We start from the raw sequence: 14,603 nt of genomic DNA on the forward strand, positions 1-14,603 counted from the left end.
GAACAATAGATCAGCAGTCGTAACAGCACTATCACCTCTCTCAACATCATAAGCAGCAGCAGTAAGAGCATTACCACCATCATCAACAACTGATGCAGCAGCAGTAACAGCACTACCACCATCACCAACAACAGAAGCAGCAGCAGTAAAAGCACCAGCAGTAAAAGCACTACTCCCATAATTAAAAAACAAATGCAGCAGCAGTAACAGCAGCACCACCATCATCGACAACAGATGCAGCAGCTGGAACAGCACTATCATCCTCATCAACAACAGATGGAACAATAGTAACAGCACTACCACCATCATCAACAACATGAAGCAGAAGTAACAGCACTACCACCATCATCAACAACAGATGCGGCAGCAGTAACAGCACTACCAGCATCACCAACAACAGAAGCAGCAGCAATAAAAGCACTACTCCCACCATTAACAACAAATGCAGCAGCAGTAACATCAGTAAAACCATCAGTAATAACAGATGCAGCAGCCGTAACAGCATTATCATCCTCATTAATAACAGAGGGAACAGTAGCAACAGCACTACCACCATCATCAACAATAGATGCAGCAGCAGTAACAGCACTACCACCATTATCAACATTAGATGCAGCAGCAGTAACAGCACAACCGCCATCATCAAGAACAGATGCAGCAGCAATAACAGCACCACAACCATCATCAAGAACCGATGCAGCAGCAGTATCAGCACTACCACCATCATCAACAAAAGATGCAGCTGCGGTAACAGCACTACCACCATCATCGATAACAGGCAGCAGCAGTATCAGCACTACCACCATCATAGACAACAGATGCATCAGCAGTGATAGCACTACCACCATCATCAACAACAGATGCAGCAGTAGTAACAGCACTACCACTACCATCAACAACAAATGCAGCAGCAGTAACATCACTATCACCACCGTCAACACCATCAGCAGAAGCAATGAGAATATTACCACTATCATCAACAACAGATGAATCAGAAGTACGAGCACTATCACAATCAATAACAGCACATGCAGCAGCAGTAAAAGAACTACCACCATCATAAACAACAGATGCAACAGCAGCAACAGCACTATCACTTTCATCAACAAGAGATACAGCAACAGTAACAGCGCTACCACCATCATCAATAGCAGGTTCACTACCGTCATCGGCAGCAGCAGCAATACAATGGGCACTACTAACACCACCAACATAACCACCACCAACAACAACCATCTCCACAACCTCCAACAACAACGAGCTACATCACCAGTACCGCCAACAACAACAACCATCAGCTGAATTGTTCTGTTGCACCCGTGAATGCCTCTGTTATGTGGTCTGATATTTGTAATGATGAAATATGATAGCCAGCCCTATATCGGTAGGTTGCTGACGCCAGCCGGAGTCAGCTGCGGGACACATTAGGGCTGCTGACGCTCCACGGAGTGTCAGCACACGGGGGCTTCTACTTCTGGCCTGTTGGTCTGGTGGTAGGACTCTCGCTTAGGGTGCGGGAGGATTTGGGTTCAACTTCCAGACAGGCCCGAGATTCCTTAAAATATATTACTGACTTTTATGGCTTTCATGAAAATAAATCTTATCTAAAGTAAAACGAAGCTATATACCAGTAAGAATAGTTGTTTTAGTGGAGAAATTACTGTATCATGTGCAACAGAAACACCAGCTAATCATTTATGGATGAGACAAGTTTTCAAAAACATTGGCCTGTTGGTCTAGGGGTATGATTCCTGCTTTGGGTGCAGGAGGTCCCGGGTTTAAATCCCGGACAGGCCCGTCCATTATATATTTGTAATCTTATTACTTAATCATTCAACTTCTCAACCGTCATGATGAGCCTGTCAGCTCGTCATTACCGCCATGACACACGTCTCAGACTTGTACGACCAAATTATCAGAAAGTCAAGACCATATTTCTTTATCATTGGATCATTGGTTGGTACTTCCATATGAAAAGCTGAAGACATCTGGCAGTCTGTCAGACATGGATGTGATCTGTGTTTGTCTTTTTGTGTGTGTGTGTTTCCAATTTCTTCATGTTTATGGACTTTCATGGATGTTCTTATGTGTGTTTTTTATGCGTGGTTATTCTTATTTGAGTTCTTGCAAACGTGTGTGTTTGTGTCTGTGTGTGCATTACCACGATCTTCAACAACAGATACAGTAGCAGTAACAGCACTACCACCATCATCAACGACAGATGCAGCAGCGGTAACAACCCGACCACCATCACCAGCAACACATGCAGCAGCAGTAACAGTAATACCGAGATAATCACCAAGAGATGCACCAGCAGTATCAGCACTATCCCCATCATCAACAACAGTAAGAGCACTACCTCCATTATCAGAAAAAAAGATGCAGCAGCAGTAACGGCACTACCACCATCATCAACAAAAGATGCAGCAGCAGTAACAGCCCTGCCGCCATCATCAACAACAGATGCACCAGCATTAACAGCACTGCAGCCATCATCAGCAACAAATGCAGCAGCGATAACGGCACCATCACTATCATCAACAACAGATGCAACAGCAGTAAGAGCACTATCACCATCATCAACAGGAGATGAAGCAGCAGTAACAGCACTACCACCATCATCACTAATAGATCCAGGAGCAGTAACAGCACTACCGCCATCGTCAAGAGGAGATGCACCACCAGTAACTGCACCACCACAATCATCAATAACAGATGCAGCAGCAGTAACAGCACTACCACCATCATCAACAACAGATGCAGTAGCAGTAACAGCACTATCACGATCATCAACAACAGATGTAATAGTAGTAACAACACTATCACCATCATCAACAACATATGTAATAATAGTAAAAGCACTAACAACATCATGAAAAACAGAGGCAGTAGCAGTAACAGCACTACCACCATCATCAACAACAGATAGAGCAGCAGTAACAGCACTATCACCACTATCAACAATATAAGCAGCAGCAATAAGAGCATTATCACTATCATCAACAATAGATGCATCAGTACTAACAGCACTACCATCATCATCAACAACAGATGCGGTAGCAATAAGATCATTACCACTATCATCAACAACAGATGCAGCAACAGTAACAGCACTACCACCATCATCAACAACAGATGCGATAGCAGTATCAGCACTACCACCATCACCAACAACAGATGCAGCAGGAGAAACAACACTACCGAGATCATCAACAACAGATGCACCAGCAGTATCAGCACAATTCCTATCATCAACAACAGTAAGGGCGCTACCTCCATCATCAACAACAGATGCAGCAACAGTAACGGCACTACCACCATCATCAACAAAAGATGCAGCAGTAGCAGCACTACCGCCATCATCAACAACAGATGCACCAGCATTAACAACACTACCGCCGTCATCAACAACAGATACACCAGCGGTAACAACACCATCACTATCATCGACAACAGATGCAACAGCAGTAACAGCATTATCACCATCATCAACAACAATCGCAGCAGCAGTAACAGCGCTACCACCATCATTAACAACCGATACAGTTGCAGTAGCAGCACCACTGCCATAATGAAAAACAGATGAACCAGCAGTGACAGCACTATCACCATCATCAACAACAGATGTAATAGTAGTAACGGCACTCTCACCATCATCAACAACAGATGCAGTAGCAGTAACAGCACTATCAACATCAAAAACAGATTCAGCAGCAGTAACAGCACTATCACCACCATCAACACCATAGGCAGCAGCAATAAGAGCATTACCACTATCATCAACTTCAGATGCAGCAGCAGTAGAAGCACTACCACCATCATCAACATCGGAAGCAGCAACAACAATAGCACTACCCCATCATCAACAACATATACAGCAACAGTAAGAGCACCACCACTACTATCAACAACAAATGCAGCAGCCGTAACAGCATTATCACCATCATCAACAAAAGTTGCAACAGCAGTAACAACACTATCACCATCATCAATAACAGATGCACCAGCAAGAACAGCACTACCACCATAATCAACAACAGATGCAACAGCGGTAACACCATTATCGCCATCATAAACAATGGAAGCAACAGCAATAACTGCACAACCAACATCATCAACAACTGATGCCGCTGCAGTAACAGCACTACCACCATGATCAACAGCAGATGCAGCAGCAGCAACAACACTACCATCATCATTGACAGATACAGCAGAAGTAACAACACTACTGCCATAATGAACAGCAGATGAACCAGCAGTGACAGCACTATCACCATCATCAACAACAGATGTAATAGTAGTAACAGCACTATCATCATCATCAAAAATAGATGCAGTAGCAGTAAAAGTACTATCACCATCAAAAACAGATTCAGCAGCCGTAACAGCACTATCACCACCATCAACGACATATGCAACAGATATAACAGCATTACCACTATCATCAACAACAGATGCATCAGCAGTAACAGCACTACCATCATCATCAACAACGGAAGCAGCAATAGTAACAGCACTACTCCATCATCAACAGCAGATACACCAACAGTACCAGCACCACCACCATCATCAACAGGGAAAGCAGCATCAGTAACAGCATAATAACCATCATCAACAAAAGATGCAACAGAAGTAACAGCACTACCACCATCATCAATAACAGATACAGCAGCAAGAACGGCATTACCACCATCATCAACAACAGACGCAGCAGCAGTAACATCACTACCGCCATCATAAACAACAGAAGCAACAGCAATAACAACAAAACCACAACCATCAACAATTGATGCCGCAGCAGCAACAGCACTACCACCATCATCAACAACAGATGCATCAACGGTAAAAGCACTACCGCCGACGTCAACAACAGAAGCAGCAGCAGTAACTGCTACACCACCAACATCAACAACAGATGAAGTAGCAGCAACAGCACCATCACCATCATCAAAAACAGATCAAACAGCAGTAACAGCACTACGACTATCATCAAAAACAGGCGCAGCAGCAGTAACTGAACTATCACCACCATCAACACCATAAGCAGCAGCAATAAGATCATCACCGCCATTATCAACAACAGATGCATCAGCACTAACAGCACCACCACCACCATCATCAACAACAGATGCAGAGCAGTAACAGCACTACCAATATTATCAATAGCTGGTTCACTACCGCCACATGCAGCAGCAGCATTACAATGGGCACTATTAACACCACCAACATCACCACCACCAACAACAACCACCTCCACCACCACTACCACCTCCACCAACAAGCTATATCACCAATACCGCCAACAACAACAACCATCTACTGAATTGTTCTATTGCACGCGTGAATGGCAGTATGAAGTCTAATATGCATAATGATGAAACATGATAGCCAGCCCTATATCAGTAGGTTGCTGACCCCAGCTGGTGTCAGCTGCGGGACACAGTAGGGTTGCTGACGCTCTAGGGAATGTCAGCACACGGGGGCTTCTTCTGCTTCTCCTGGCCTGTTGGTCTAGTGGTAGGATTCTTGCTTAGGGTGCTGGAGGTCTTGGGTTCAATTTCCGGACAGGCCCCAGGTTCTCTTTAATAGATTACTGACTTTTATGGCTTTCATGAAAATAAATATTATCTAAAGTAAAACGAAGCTGTATAACAGTAAAACTGGTTGTTTTAGTGGTGAAATTGCTGTATCATGTGCAACAGGTTCCAGGTTCGGATCCCAGAAACACTAGATTATCATTTATTGATAAGACAAATTGTTAAAATCCCGGACAGGCCCGTCCATTATATATTTGTAATCTTATTACTTAATTATTCAACTTCTCAACCGTCATGATGAACCTGTCATCTCGTCAATACCGCCATGACACACGTCTGAGACCTTTATGACCAAATCATCAGAATCTCAAGTCCATATCTCTTTATTATGGGATCATTGGTTGGTACTTTCATGTGAAGATCTGGAGACATCTGGCAGTTTGTCAGACACGGATGTGGTCTGTGTTTGTCTTTTTGTGTGTGCGTGTGTAGAATTTTTCATGTACATGAATTTCATGGATGTCTTTATGTGTTTTTATGCGTGATTATTCTTATTTGAGTTCTTCCAAACGTGTGTGTGTTTCTTTGTGTGTTTCTTTGTGTGTGTGTGTGTGTGTGTGTGTGTGTGTGTGTGTGCGTTTGTATGTGTGTGCGTGTGTGTGTGGGTGTGTGTGTGTGTGTGTGTGTGTGTGCAGAAGTACCCAGAACAAGGTGAACAAGATATTTTGATTGGTGGATGTAACTTGACGTTGATGGCCTGAATGACCCGAATATATAATGTGGCTAAAACCATAAGAACCAACCAAGCCAGCTTTTCAGTTCATTTATATAATCTAATGATAATTTCGCCTTTACAAGAGTAATATAAGGCGGTCATTTTCTTTTCCCTTGTTTAGTACATATAATAGCAGGTAAAGCTGGGGAAATGCCGCACCCGAGACAAACGTAAAACAGCTGTGCTTGCCTATGACTTTATATGACATAATCTTCTGATGAAACAATGCTTGGAAATGTACTTATGAGACGCATGGTTCATGCAATGATGAGGAGTTTAGCTGTGTTAAGAATAATGAGGAAACTTGATGTTGAACATTGGCACAATGTGCTATATTGAGGTTACAGACCTGCGAAATAATGATGTAAGGTAATATGGCAGTGTTAATCATCTGATGTTGAAGTAGTCTGTCGTATATATTCCCTACAATACTCAGTAGTGTAAGAAGCATAACAACGAAAGCAAATGAAGCAACAACAGCAAGCGCAAAAACAACAGCAGTAGAAATAGCAGCGGCAACAACAATAATAGCAGCAATAACGGTAGCAACAGCAGTGGGAAAAGTAGTATTAAGAACAGCAACAGCAATAGCAGCAGCAGCTTAAACATCAGCAACAACAACATTAATAGATGGATCAATAACAACAACAGCAACAACAATGATATAGCATAGACAGCAGCAACAGAGTATCAACAATCGAAGCATTTGAGATAACGTTAATACTAATCAAAACATATATATATATATATATATATCTTTTTCTTTCTTTCATAATATTCGCCATTTCCCGCATTAGCGAGGTAGCGTTGAGAACAGAGGACTGGGCCCTTGAGGGAATATCCTCACCTGGGCCCCTTCTCTGTTCCCTCTTTTGGAAAAAAAAAAAAAAAAAAAAAAAAAAAATTATTTATTTAATTATTTATTTTATTTTGCTTTGTCGCTGTCTCCCGCGTTTGTGAGGTAGCGCAAGGAAACAGATGAAAGAAATGGCCCAACCCACCCCCATACACATGTATATACATACACGTCCACACACGCAAATATACATACTTATACATCTCAATGTACACATATATATATATATATACACACACAGACACATACATATATACACATGCACACAATTCACACTGTCTGCCTTTATTCATTCCCATCGCCACCTCGCCACACATGGAATACCATCCCCCTCCCCCTCATGTGTGCGAGGTAGCGCTAGGAAAAGACAACAAAGGCCCCATTCGTTCACACTCAGTCTCTAGCTGTCATGCAATAATGCCCGAAACCACAGCTCCCTTTCCACATCCAGGCCCCACACAACTTTCCATGGTTTACCGCAGACGCTTCACATGCCCTGATTCAATCCACTGACAACACGTCAACCCGGGTATACCACATCGATCCAGTTCACTCTATTCCTTGCCCGCCTTTCACCCTCCTGCATGTTCAGGCCCCGATCACTCAAAATCTTTTTCACTCCATCTTTCCACCTCCAATTTGGTCTCCCACTTCTCCTCGTTCCATCCACCTCCGACACATATATCCTCTTGGTCAATCTTTCCTCACTCATTCTCTCCATGTGCCCAAACCATTTCAAAACACACTCTTCTGCTCTCTCAACCACGCTCTTTTTATTTCCACACATCTCTCTCACCCTTACATTACTTACTCGATCAAACCACCTCACACCACACATTGTCCTCAAACATCTCATTTCCAGCACATCCACCCGCCTGCGCACAACTCTATCCATAGCCCACGCCTCGCAACCATACAACATTGTTGGAACCACTATTCCTTCAAACATACCCATTTTTGCTTTCCGAGATAATGTTCTCGACTTCCACACATTCTTCAAGGCTCCCAGGATTTTCGCCCCCTCCCCCACCCTATGATTCACTTCCACTTCCATGGTTCCATCCGCTGCCAGATCCACTCCCAGATATCTAAAACACTTTACTTCCTCCAGTTTTTCTCCATTCAAACTTAACTCCCAATTGACTTGACCCTCAACCCTACTTTACCTAGCTCTTATTCACATTTACTCTTAACTTTCTTCTTTCACACACTTTACCAAAGTAAGTCACCAGCTTCTGCAGTTTCTCACATGAATCAGCCACCAGCGCTGTATCATCAGCGAACTACAACTGACTCACTTCCCAAGCTGTCTCATCCACAATATATATATATATATATATATATATATATATATATATATATATATATATATATATATACATATTATCCCTGGGGATAGGGGAGAAAGATTACTTCCCACGTATTCCCTGCGTGTCGTAGAAGGCGACTAAAAGGGGAGGAAGCGGGGGGCTGGAAATCCTCCCCTCTCGTTTTTTTTTTTAATTTTCCAAAAGAAGGAACAGAGAATTGGGCCAGGTGAGGGTATTCCCTCAAGGCCCAGTCCTCTGTTCTTAATGCTACCTCGCTAATGCGGGAAATGGCGAATAGTTTGAAAGAAAAATATATATACATATATATATATATATATATATATATATATATATATATATATATATATATATATATATATATATATATATATATATATATATATATATATATATATATATATATATAAAATAAAACAAAAATATATATATATATATATATATATATATATATATATATTTTTTTATATTTATTATACTTTGTCGCTGTCTCCCGCGTTTGCGAGGTAGCGCAAGGAAACAGACGAAAGAAATGGCCCAACCCCCCCCCCCATACACATGTATATACATACGTCAACACACGCAAATATACATACCTACACAGCTTTCCATGGTTTACCCAGACGCTTCACATGCCTTGATTCAATCCACTGATAGCACGTCAACCCGGATTACCACATCGCTCCAATTCACTCTATTCCTTGCCCTCCTTTCACCCTCCTGCATGTTCAGGCCCCGATCACACAAAATCTTTTTCACTCCATCTTTCCACCTCCAATTTGGTCTCCCTCTTCTCCTCGTTCCCTCCACCTCCGACACATATATCCTCTTGGTCAATCTTTCCTCACTCATTCTCTCCATGTGCCCAAACCACTTCAAAACACCCTCTTCTGCTCTCTCAACCACGCTCTTTTCATTTCCACACATCTCTCTTACCCTTACGTTACTCACTCGATCAAACCACCTCACACCACACATTGTCCTCAAACATCTCATTTCCAGCACATCCATCCTCCTACGCACAACTCTATCCATAGTCCCACGCCTCGCAACCATACAACATTGTTGGAACCACTATTCCTTCAAACATACCCATTTTTGCTTTCCGATATAATGTTCTCGACTTCCACACATTCTTCAAGGCTCACAGAATTTTCGCCCACTCCCCCACCCTATGATCCACTTCCGCTTCCAAGGTTCCATCCGCTGCCAGATCCACTCCCAGATATCTAAAACACTTCACTTCCTCCAGTTTTTCTCCATTCAAACTCACCTCCCAATTGACTTGACCCTCAACCCTACTGTACCTAATAACCTTGCTCTTATTCACATTTACTCTTAGCTTTCTTCTTCCACACACTTTACCAGACTCAGTCACCAGCTTCTGCAGTTTCTCACATGAATCAGCCACCAGCGCTGTATCATCAGCGAACAACAACTGACTCACTTCCCAAGCTCTCTCATCCCCAACAGACTTCATACTTGCCCCTCTTTCCAAAACTCTTGCATTTACCTCCCTAACAACCCCATCCATAAACAAATTAAACAACCATGGAGACATCACACACCCCTGCCGCAAACCTACATTCACTGAGAACCAATCACTTTCCTCTCTTCCTACACGTACACATGCCTAACATCCTCGATAAAAACTTTTCACTGCTTCTAACAACTTGCCTCCCACACCATATATTCTTAATACCTTCCACAGAGCATCTCTATCAACTCTATCATATGCCTTCTCCAGATCCATAAATGCTACATACAAATCCATTTGCTTTTCTAAGTATTTCTCACATACATTCTTCAAAGCAAACACCTGATCCACACATCCTCTACCACTTCTGAAACCACACTGCTCTTCCCCAATCTGATGCTCTGTACATTCCTTCACCCTCTCAATCAATACCCTCCCATACAATTTGCCAGGAATACTCAACAAACTTATACCTCTGTAATTTGAGCACTCACTCTTATCCCCTTTGCCTTTGTACAATGGCACTATGGTTGTTTAATTTGTTTATGGATGGGGTTGCTAGGGAGGTGAATGCAAGAGTTTTGGAAAGAGGGGCAAGGATGAAGTCTGTTGGGGATGAGAGAGCTTGGGAAGTGAGTCAGTTGTTGTTCGCTGATGATACAGCGCTGGTGGCTGATTCATGTGAGAAACTGCAGAAGCTGGTGACTGAGTTTGGTAAAGTGTGTGAAAGAAGAAAGTTAAGAGTAAATGTGAATAAGAGCAAGGTTATTAGGTACAGTAGGGTTGAGGGTCTAGTCAATTGGGAGGTGAGTTTGAATGGAGAAAAACTGGAGAAAGTGAAGTGTTTTAGATATCTGGGAGTGGATCTGGCAGCGGATGGAAACATGGAAGCGAAGTGGATCATAGGGTGGGGGAGGGGGCGAAAATTCTGGGAGCCTTGAAGAATGTGTGGAAGTCGAGAACATTATCTCGGAAAGCAAAAATGGGTATGTTTGAAGGAATAGTGGTTCCAACAATGTTGTATGGTTGTGAGGCGTGGACTATGGATAGAGTTGTGCGCAGGAGGATGGATGTGCTGGAAATGAGATGTTTGAGGACAATGTGTGGTGTGAGGTGGTTTGATCGAGTAAGTAACGTAAGGGTAAGAGAGATGTGTGGAAATAAAAAGAGCGTGGTTGAGAGAGCAGAAGAGGGTGTTTTGAAATGGTTTGGTCACATGGAGAGAATGAGTGAGGAAAGATTGACCAAGAGGGTATATGTGTCGGAGGTGGAGGGAACGAGGAGAAGAGGGAGACCAAATTGGAGGTGGAAAGATGGAGTGAAAAAGATTTTGTGTGATCGGGGCCTGAACATGCAGGAGGGTGAAAGGAGGGCAAGGAATACTGTGAATTGGAGCGATGTGGTATACCGGGGTTGACGTGCTGTCAGTGGATTGAATCAAGGCATGTGAAGCGTCTGGGGTAAACCATGGAAAGCTGTGTAGGTATGTATATTTGCGTGTGTGGACGTATGTATATACATGTGTATGGGGGTGGGTTGGGCCATTTCTTCGTCTGTTTCCTTGCGCTACCTCGCAAACGCGGGAGACAGCGACAAAGCAAAAAAAAAAAAAAAAAAAAATATATATATATATATATATATATATATATATATATATATATATATATATCCCTGGGGGTTAGGGGATTAAGAATACTTCCCACGTATTCCCTGCGTGTCGTAGAAGGCGACTAAAAGGGGAGGGAGCGGGGGGCTGGAAATCCTCCCCTCTCGTTTTTGTTTTTAATTTTCCAAAAGAAGGAACAGAGAATTGGGCCAGGTGAGGGTATTCCCTCAAAGGCCCAGTCCTCTGTTCTTAATGCTACCTCGCTAACGCGGGAAATGGCGAATAGTTTAAAAGAAAAAAAAAAAATATATATATATATATATATATATATATATATATATATATATATATATATATATATATATATATATATATATATATATATATATATATATATATATTCCTATGAGTCCACGGGGAATATGAAACACGAAAAGTTCCCAAGTGCACTTTCGTGTAATAATCATATCATCAGGGGAGACACAAGAGAGGAATATAATAGTCAATTGATATACATCGAAGAGACGAAGCTAGGACGCCATTTAGTAAACATGTTTTCCAAATGTCGTCCTAGCTTCGTCTCTTCAATGTATATCAGTTGACTGTTATATTTCACTCTTTTGTCTCCCCTGATGATGTGATTATTACACGAAAGTGCACTTGGGAACTTTTCGTGTTTCATTTTCCCTGTGGACTCATAGGAATATCTTGATCACGCGCAAAATTGTGATCCTTTCCAATATATATATATATATATATATATATATATATATATATATATATATATATATATATATATATATATATATATATATATATATATATATATATATATATATATATATATATTTTTTTTTTTTTTTTTTTTTTTTTTCATTTATTTTACTTTGTCTCTGTCTCCCGCGTTAGCGAGGTAGCGAAAGGAAACAGACGAAAGAAATGGCCCAACCTACCCACATACACGTGTATATACATACACGTCCACACACGCAAATAGACATACCTATACATCTCAATGTACACGTATATATACACTCACAGACATATATGTATATATGCCTATGTACATAATTCATACTGTCTGCCTCTATTTATTCCTATTGCCACCTCGCCACACATGGAATAATAACCCCCTCCCCCCTCATGTGTTTGAGATAGCGCTAGGAAAGGACAACAAAGGCCCCATTCGTTCACACTCACTCTCTAGCTGTCATGTAATAATGCACCGAAACCACAGCTCCCTTTCCACATCCAGGCCCTACAGATAAAGAAGCATCAACAACAGATGCAGCAATAGTAATAGCACTACCAACATCATCAACAACTGATGCAGCAGCAGTAACAGCACTACCACCATCATCAACAAAAGATACAGCAGCAGGAAGAGTACTATCACCGGTATCAACAACATAAGCAGCAGCAATAAGAGAATTATAGCTATCATCAACAACAGATGCAGCAGCAGTAACAGCACTACCATCATCATCAACAAGAGTTGCAGCAGCAAAAAGAGAATTATCACTATCATCACCAATAGATGCAGAAGCAGTAACAGCAGTACATTCATCATCAACAACAGATGTAGTACCAATGAGATCATTACCATTATCATCAACAACAAATGCATTTACAGTAACAGCACTACCTCCACCATCAACAACAGATGCAGCGGCAGTAACGGCACTACCACTATCATCAACAAAAGATGCAGCGGCAGTAACAGCACTACCACCATCATCAACAACAGATGCATCAGCATTAACAGCACTACCGCCATCATCAACAACAGATGCACCAGCGATAACAACACCATCACCATCATCAACAACAGATTGAACAGCAGTAACAGCACTATCACTATCATCAACAAGAGATGCAACAGCAGTAACAGCACTACCACCATCATCAACAAGAGATGCAACAGCAGTAACAGCACTACCACCATCATCAACAAGAGATGCAGCAGCAGTAACTGCACTATCACCATCATCAACAAGAGATGCAGCAGCAGTAACAGCACTACCACCATCATTAACAACAGATACAGCTGCATTAAAAGCACTACCGTCATAATGAACAAAAGATGAATAAACAGAGAGAGCACTATCACCATGATCAACAACAGATGTAATAGTAGTAACAGCACTATCACCATCATCAACAACAGATGCAGTAGAAGTTACAGCAATTTCACCGTCAAAAACAGATTAACCAGCCGTAACAGCACTATCACGACCCTCAGCACCATAAGCAGCAGCATTGAGAGCATTATCACTATCATAAACTTCAGATGCAGCAGCAGTAACAGCACTACCACAATCATAAACAACAGAAGCAGCAACAGTAACAACACTACCCCATCATCAACAACAGATACAGTAACAGTGACAGAGTCACCACCATCATCAACAACAGATGCAGCAGCCGTAACAGCACTACCACCATCAACAACATAAGAATGGAACAGCAGTAATGGCACTACGAAAATCATCAATAACAGTTGCAACGGCAAGAACAGCACCACCACCATTATCAACAATTGATGTCGCAGCGGTAAGAGCACTACCACCATTATCAGCAACAGATGCATCAGCGGTAACAGCACTACCGCCATCGTCAACAACAGAATTAGCAGCAGTAACACCACCACCACAATCATCAAGAAGAGATGAAGCAGCAGTAACAGCACTATCACCATCATCAAGAATAGATTAAACAGCAGTAACAGCACAACCAATATCAGAAACAACAGATGTAGCAGCAGTAACAGAACTATCCCCACCATCAATACCATAAGCAGCAGCAATAAGATCATTACCACCATCATCAAGAAAAGATGCATCAGCAGTAACAGCATCACCACCGTCATCAACAGCAGACACAGCAGCAGTAAAAGCACTACCACATCATCAACAACAGATTCAGCAGCGGTAACAGCACTATCACCATTATCAACAACATAAGCAGCAGCAATAAGAGCATTATCACTATCATCACCAATAGATGCAGCAACAGTAACAGCAC

The 14,603-nt window shown here is 42.0% G+C and overlaps 1 non-coding gene across 1 annotated transcript; it reads left to right on the forward strand.

Moving 5' to 3' along the window:
- The first annotated feature begins 1,725 nt into the window (after positions 1–1,725).
- Positions 1,726–1,797, forward strand: TRNAP-UGG (transfer RNA proline (anticodon UGG)). Its single transcript has one exon. It is a non-coding gene; the product is annotated as a tRNA-Pro (tRNA).
- Positions 1,798–14,603: the final 12,806 nt, after the last annotated feature.

The sequence above is a fragment of the Panulirus ornatus genome, chromosome 38 (assembly GCF_036320965.1).
Source record: "Panulirus ornatus isolate Po-2019 chromosome 38, ASM3632096v1, whole genome shotgun sequence".
NCBI lineage: Eukaryota > Metazoa > Arthropoda > Malacostraca > Decapoda > Palinuridae > Panulirus > Panulirus ornatus.